Raw genomic sequence first — 8,015 nt, 5'->3', positions numbered from 1 at the left:
GAATTCTTAACATATGAACCTGATTTGAGAAATTTGGCAATTAGGCAGAATTGGGAAAAGTTCCGATCCCTTACAAAGAGGGGCTGTTACACTTAACAGTTTGGGGCATTTTACGCCTCGAATCACGGAAGGAAGGAGGCGACCCGCCTGTGTTCAGGAAGCGCCACGGCTCCGCGGGCCGCCGCCCCCAGCGCTGTCTGCCCCACGGAAAGGGCGGGCCACGCGGAGTGTCCGCCGCGGCGGTCAATGCCGGGCGGGAGCCGCGCCCCCCTTTGTGCGTTCAAGTGACGCTGCCGGTCCTCTCCCCACGCCGCCCGGGAAGGCGTCCCCGGGCACCCGCCAGGCACCTCAACGGCCGTCTTCGCGGGAGAAACGCCGGTCCCAGGTGGGAGCGGGTCGGAGCTTCCCGTTCACACAGCGGGACGTGCACTGCCGGCCACACCGAGCGGGCCGCGCCGGCGGGGGCCCGGGCCGGAGGGAGTGCTCGGCGGGCCGGCGGGAGCCGCGCGGTCCGCGTGGTCCTCGCCGGGGAGCAGCCGCCGGGGAGGCGGCCGAGCGCCCGGGCCGCGGGTCGGTGGGGCCGGGGCTCCGTGACGGGAGCAGGGGGCGGCGGGGCAGCCCCTCGGGCGGGGACCGAGCGCCGGGCGAGGCGGCGGCCGCGACCCCAGCCCGGAGCGGCGGCGGCGGGAATGGCCTGGCGCGGGGCGCGGGGCCGGGCGCGGAGGCGCCGCCGCCCGCCGGGGTCACGTGGCGCGGTCACGTGGCGCGGCGCCGGGCCCTTCGGCGGCGGCGGCGGCCGAGGGAGGCGGAGACTCGACCGAGACGCGGGGGGAGGCGGCGGCGGGGCTGCTGCAGGCGGAGCGGCGCGGCCCGCACGGCCCGGGAGGTGAGGTGCGGCGGCGGGGGCCGCGGTCCCCATCGCCCTGCGTGCGCGGCGGCGGCGGCCCCGTGCCGCCCGGGCGTTCTCCGGGCCGGGCCGGCGCCGGTGCCCTCGAGGCGGCGCGGGGCCGGAGCCCGCCAGGCCCCTCAGCGGGCGGCGGGAGGCCGGGCTGCGGGGCCGCGGGCGCGGGGAGAGGGGGCGGCCGGGCTGCGGGCGGCGCGGAGCTGGTCGCCTTTGTCTCGGCCTGCGGCGGCGGCGGCGGGAGCGCGGGTGCGTGTGCCTGTGTGTGACCCGGCGGCGCTTGGCGCGGAGCCATGTTTTCCCTGACTTGTGGAGCCAGAAAAGCCCCGACCACGGCTTCCCCGGGGAGACGGGCTGTGCTCCTCCTCTTCCTCCCGGCGCCGGCCGAGCGGCTTCCCTCCAGCCCCGGCCCCGTCCTGCCCCGGCCGCCGGCCGCCGGGCGCGGGGTGCCCCGGCCGGTCACCTGTCGCGGCGGCTGCCCGGAGCCGCTCCGCCGTCTGGTCCGGGCCGGGCTGTCCCCGCGGCGGAGCCCGGAGCCGCCCGCCCTCCGGTCCGCGCTGCCCGACAAAGTGCGTGGCCGTGCGGGGCTGAAGTTTGACCCGCTCCGGCCCTGAGCGGGGGAGAGGGGTCCGCTTCCCCCGTCACATCCTTCAAGGTTGGAAGGTGAGGGCCGTCCAGCTCCGGGGAAGGAGGTGAGGGCGGCCCGGTCCTCCCGTGAATGGATGTGACCCTGACCTGCTGGATGGCCACGGTGACCGGGAAGTCTCCCAACTGGTCTCCTTGGGGACAATCCCCTCCGCACCCCACCCCTCCCGCAGGGAGCCGGTTCCTGGATTTCTCAGTCGGGGACTCCTCCTCTTGGTATTTTGCAGTAGTTCAGTGAGTTTACTTAAGGATACCCAGGAGGCAGGTTTTTAAGAAAAGCACAGGGAAAGCCCTTTATTGCCAAGGCTTTGAAGAATGTAAATAGCCCTCCTGGAGGGTGAGGGTGGGGGGTCCCTTTCTCCCTGCCTCTGCCTCTGCCTCTGGGTTTCCATCTCTCAGGAGTGGGAGTGTGTTTCTTGCAGGCAAGGCCGCTGGGAACGGTGCGGGGGCCCTGGAGAGCCGTCACCACCAGGCCCGGAGCACCGCACCGGCCTGCGGGGGCCGTGATGGATGTGAGGTGACAGGGCACCTTGCACGTAGCCCTGGCTGCTCCCCTCCCCGGCAGTTCGCAAGTGGGTGTCAACACTGTGCAGCCACAGACTGGGTGGACCTCAGAGTCCCCACCTCATTTCCTCATAGTTTGCTGTCGTGGAAATGAGCATGTGAATGCATTGTGAGCAGCCACATCCAGTGTTTAGTTTCTTGTCTACAGACTAGGGCAGAGTTTGTATGGAAGAGTTGTTAGACGAAGCATTTTGTCTCAGCGTTGTGGAAGGATTGTGTTTCCATGTGTTGGGGGAGGTGTTGCTGACCCCTGGAGTCAGAGGTATGCAATTCTGAGTTAGAGGGATCACGTGGAGAGCTTTCAGACATGGGAGCAGAATGGAACACCAGGACTGCTTCCTGTGCCTGAGAAGACTATAATGCACTTGCTGTTATATATTTGAAAACAATGACTTTTTCATTTAGAAAAGACGTATGTTGTATTGAACATTCTAGTTTTCATATTGAGGTATAAGAGTGGCAGTGTGGTTACATTATTTTTCTCACTAAAACTCTAATAGAAAAAAAAAAAATTAAGCCCATAAAAAGATAGTTGGTACATGAAACCTGTTTTACATTGAACCATCCAACATTAATGCCGAGATCCAAGTAATGAAAGACCAGTGGAGGTTTCAGCCCTCTCACTAGATGGTGATAGGACGGGGAGTGACAAGCAGGTGTTCTTTCTGGTTTTACTGCAGATTCACTGAGTATTAGAATTCACGAATGTTTATTGAGTGCCTACCTTGTACGTGGCTAAGCTAGGCCATCGATCTTCATCTCTCCCATTGAATTGGAAATATCCATTATAGTCTTTCCTGTCCCCTTCTGTGGATAAAAGAGATTGAAAATGGATTGAGTGGCCCAACTATGCACATGATTGATTCATCAAGGGCAGTGTTTTTCAACCTTTTTTGGGCAAAGGCACACTTGTTTCATGAAAAAAATCACGAGGCACACCACCATTAGAAAATGTTAAAAAATTTAACTCTGTGCCTATATTGACTATATATAAAGTAATTCTCTTGAATAGGAATCAAATAAACACAAAGAAAGTATTTTATAATTACTTTATTATGAAATATTAAGTAAACAAAATAGTGAAAAATTATAAAATTCTTGTCTTGTCTGCACCTACGGCACACCAGGCAACATCTCGGAACAGCGGTTGAAAAACGCTGATCAAGGGCATTAAAGATTGGGTAAAACTATTAAAATGCTTTGATTTAGTTATTGCATTGGTTCCTATTTAGGATTCGTGAAGCAGTTTCTACATTACCAAAAGCTTTATTGAACTTATATATTTGTCCTTGGTGAAGCTGCAGGGACTATGCAATTAAAATTCAAATGCTCATAGTAGTGTTGTTTACAATAGGTAAGACCTGGAAACAGCCCAAGTGCCTATCAGTAGCTGAGTATATAAAAACATTGGTACATTTACACGATGGAATACTATGCACCTGTAATAAAGAAGGATCTCTTACTCTCTGAGACAGCATAGAGGAACCTGGAGAGTATTGTGCTAAGAGAAATAAGCCAGTCAGGAAGACAGGTATCACATGACCTCACTTATAAGTGAAATCTATTAACAAAATATCCTAACAGAATAGATGCAGAGACACGGAACAGGCTGAGGAATCTCAGAGGTAAGGGGATGTGGTGGAAAGATTAACCAAAGAACTTATATGCATACTAGAGGCCCAATGCATGAAAATTCCTGCAAGAGTGGGCCTGCCTTCCCCTGGCTGCCAGCCCCACTTCCCTCCTGGACCCGAACTTCCTTCCCCAGGCTGGCTTCCCTGGGGCCCTGGTCAGAAAGGATGTCAGGAAGTCATCCAGTCTAATTAGCATATTACCCTTTTATTATTATAGATATGCATAACCTGTGGACACAGACAATAGGAGGAGGTTGGGGTGCAGAGTGTCAGGGGGGCATCTGTAATACTTTGAACAATAAAGATAAATTTTAAAAAATGTGAAATTTCTCTTCATTTTAACATACTAAACATTGTTTTGTGATTATGTGTGTGTGTGTGTGTGTGCATATATATATATATATATCTCCTAAAATTTACCATCTTAATCCTTTTTAAAAAAATCTTTATCCAAGATCATGCTTAGAGAGATGGAAAGAAAGAGGGGGAGGGAGGGAGAAACATTGATGTGAGAGGAACATTAATCAGTTGCTTTTCTACCCTGACCAGAAATCAAATCTGGGACCTCGTGGTTCATGGATCCATCCCCAACCACTGAGACACCACTGGTTGGGTCTCACTGGAATTTGTAGATATATTTGTTTAATTAAAATGAGAAAACAAGTTAGTTATTACTTAATGTTCCTTTTTAGGATATAGAATCCATGGGGGGATAAAACAAATGTGTACATTATGTCATGTTGGGTCCTATCTTTTCCTTCCGTGTATATAGTGATATCTTTTTGAAAAGTGTGGCTTATGTAGATGACATTTTTGTTTCCCAGTTAATGTGATAATGATGTATGTTTTGCTATATGGAAGAGTATATAGTATATAGGACTCACCATGAGGTATAATATCGATTGTATAGGAAGGGTGGGAATAATGCCTAATTGTTTCCCTTTAATTACCACTTCCCCAAATCATAAGTTAGTTCCCTAGTATCCTATAGTGATGGATGAGGATTTTTTTCCTTTTTGTGTATATATCTTTATAACTCTACTAGAGGCCCAGTGCACGAAATTCATGCACTTGGGAGGGGTGCCTCAGCCCAGCCTGCGCCCTCTCGCAGTCTGGGACTCCTCAAGGGGATGTCTGCCTGCTGGCTAAGGCCTGTTCCCCTGGGGATCGCCTAAGCCGGCAGGCCGACATCTCTCTCGCATTTTGGGGTCCCTTGCTAAAACTGCCTACCTGCAGCGGAGGCAAGAGAGGCTGCAGCCACTGCCGCTGCATGAGCCAGCTTCTGCTGAGCAGTGCGCCCTGTGTTGCGTCATAGTAACCTGTCGCTCCACCGTTCAGTTGATTTGCATATTAGGGTTTTATTATTTAGGATTATTATATCTGTTTCAGTCCATTTCAGTTATTGTCCCCCCCCCCCTTTTTTAATTTATTGATTTTGTTTTAGAAGAGAGAGAGATTGTTTGCAGTGTTTGCTTCTTGTATTTCTCCTGATTGGAAATTGAGCCTAAAACTTTGATATATCCGGATGACACTCTAAGCATCCCAGCCAGGGCTCAGTTACTGTCCTTTTGAAGCTCAAATTGCCCTCTCTCTGGGTAGGTAGGCTTACCCAGGTTGGCTCCAAATCCTATGGCAGGGTTCTATTATCTATGTAGTTCTTTGTTTTCTAGCATGACAGATGTTTCAGGCTCCTCCTGTACTGTCCCTGTTCCAGATTTAGAGTCAGAACAGATCATTTTGTAAAAGTAAAAATACATGACCAATAAACATATTAAAATAGCCAATTTCAGCCACAGTGTGGCTCAGTGGTTGAGCGTCGACTTATGAACTCAGGAGGTCATAGATTGATTCTCGGACAGAGCACATGCCAGGGTTATGGGCTCAATCCCAGTCGGGGGTGTTGATTGATGGAGGCAGCTGATTGATGTTTCTGTCTCTCTATTCTTCTCCCTTCCTCTCTCTAAAATCATTAAAAACATATTAAATAAGTTAACTGTTATGAATTTTCTGACATCTGAATAATGAAATAACTTCGGTAATATTTAAAATGCTTGGAGTAGCCGGCACCGGTTTGGCTCAGTGGATAGAGCGTCGGCCTGTGGACTGAAAGGTCCCGGGTTCGATTCCGGTCAAGGGCATGTACATTGGTTGTGGGCACATCCCCAGTGGGGGGGTGTGCAGGAGGCAGCTGGTCAATGATTCTCTCTCATTGACATTTCTAACTCTATCCCTCTCTCTTCCTCTCTGTGAAAAATCAATAAAATATATTTTAAAAAAATAATAAAAAAATAAAATGCTTGGAGTAAAACACAATTTCTCTTAGTAAAAGATAGAAAGCTCACAGTTTTCTTATATTATTCCAATAATAGTAATTTTTACTACTGGGATAGAAGTGAGAATACAAATGACACACAGTGTTTGTCTCCTTACCCAGCTTTGATCGAAGGGGCTTGGGAATAAATTGGGTAGTGTAGGTTTGGGGTGCTACCCAGAATCTATACTTTACAGCTTACTAAGAGCATCAGTTTGCAACCTTTTTGGATTTAAGGCATCCTATTTGAGTTTGTTTTGTATCTCCTTCCTCCTTACCATTCTGATTGCTACTCTGTTATCAGTGGAGAGCAAAGTGCTGAGATATGAAGTACACAAATAATTACCATAATTAAATTTTACATAAGTATGTCAACCTTTAATTTTAACTGATCACTACCAAACCTTTTCTGGACCAGCTGCACAATTACGTAACTATATGGTATAGATTTATTTATGGTTTTCATCAGTTAAAATTCATGATTTGAAAAATGTGGTGGTGTAGTGTAGTGAATCGGATCTGTATCTTATGTGTGTTTATGTGCAAGAAATGTGATGGATAAATATGAAGTACCATTAGAAGCAACAGTGTTTATAAGGTGCTCTGAAATCAGCCTTCTAGGGATTTATTGTAAACTAGAGGCCTGATGTGTGAAATTCCTGCAAGAGTGAGCCTTCCTTCCCTGGCTGCTGGCACCAGGGCCCAGGCTTCCCTCGCAGCCCGGGCTTCATCTGGAAGGACATGGTTTAATTAGCATATTACGCTTTTACTATTCTAGATTGTAAATAAGCAGAGAAGACTCAAGGTTTTTAACTGATGGTTCAGAAATGGTGTGAGTATGGTGTTTAATTCGGAGAGTCATGGGCTCTCACAGTGTCTTCCCTTCCTTAGCTTGCTATGTTTAGTAAATAACTGACCTCCGAGGCTAATGGTCATATTGTAGAAATGGAATCTCCTTGACTGTCCTTTGCCTGTGTTCGATGGTTAAGTTCTTTCTTTTTTACGTGATGCGTAAAGATGGGCATGTGCTGGCTTCGGAGAATTGATCTGTTTCTCTGGTGTATACAAGACAGCCATAACTTTTTGTGGGAAGTAGGGTAAGCACCCTCATCTCATGTGAAAGGTACCAATAATCTCTAGAGGTCCATTTAAGCCAATGACCAACCTTTTACTCTCAATCAGTTATTACCCAGCCTTTTCTACATTGTTAGTGACTAGCAAAACTGGTTTGAGTTGAACCTCTTTTGGTGTTAATGAGAGGTAAAGTGGGCCCAAGGTGAGTGTCTGAGTAAGGGGGAGTCTGGACTCACTCACAGATAAGCTCATGAATGAGCTTCTAAAAGTTAAGATTCAGTTTAAATTCCTTTCTCTCCAATTTGTGTCTGCCTGGTCTTAAGAACTGGCTGTTACTACAGAAGGTTATTTTGAGAAGTGAACTGTCTTGGAGCATAGGAAATTCCAGGTAGGTAAGGCAGTGGAAATCGGCCTCATTTTCTGAAAGAAGATAGATAATCAACTGGAATGCAAACTTTCAGCTACTGAATTTTTAGTCCTGTGGTTTTAATCACGGTCACACTGTTCTGTGTGGAAGATATTTGTTTCTTGGCTTCTGTATCGTCTTATGTGTGACGCTGTAATGTCACTTGAGATTTACAACTTTCTGCTTAATTTTTAATAAGATAGATGACTAATACTCATTCTTAATATGATTCTAATTCTGACTTCATAGAAACTGTCTATATATGGGAACATCTTGGATGAAGTATATTTAAAAACACATTATTTAAATTTAAGAACACAGAAATAACAAAAACCAAAACATTACCTAGAGAGGTTGGTTCTGATATAAACTAATATCTTATAACATACAGATATTAGTAAACACCTACTAATGAGGTAGGTAGATATAACTTTTATTTTAAGAGATGCTTTTCCAATTTATTGCACTCATATTAGCAAA

At 48.4% G+C, this 8,015-nt stretch overlaps 1 protein-coding gene across 2 annotated transcripts in view; it reads left to right on the top strand.

Moving 5' to 3' along the window:
* Positions 1–302: 302 nt before the first annotated feature.
* Positions 303–8,015, top strand: part of TULP4 (TUB like protein 4) — a 109,879-nt gene continuing 102,166 nt past the window's right edge. The window contains exon 1 of one of the 2 annotated variants that reach the window (XM_045573292.1): positions 303–385. The gene's annotated coding sequence lies outside the window, so the exon portion shown is untranslated. Of the gene's footprint in view, positions 386–800; positions 887–8,015 lie in introns of those variants that run through there. The other variant, XM_045573291.1, reaches the window with a different exon arrangement.

This window comes from Pipistrellus kuhlii, unplaced genomic scaffold, assembly GCF_014108245.1.
Source record: "Pipistrellus kuhlii isolate mPipKuh1 unplaced genomic scaffold, mPipKuh1.p scaffold_m20_p_5, whole genome shotgun sequence".
In the NCBI taxonomy this organism is placed as follows: Eukaryota; Metazoa; Chordata; class Mammalia; order Chiroptera; family Vespertilionidae; genus Pipistrellus; species Pipistrellus kuhlii.
Note: the sequence above shows the minus strand (reverse complement) of the source record. Positions and strands in the feature narration are given on the sequence as shown.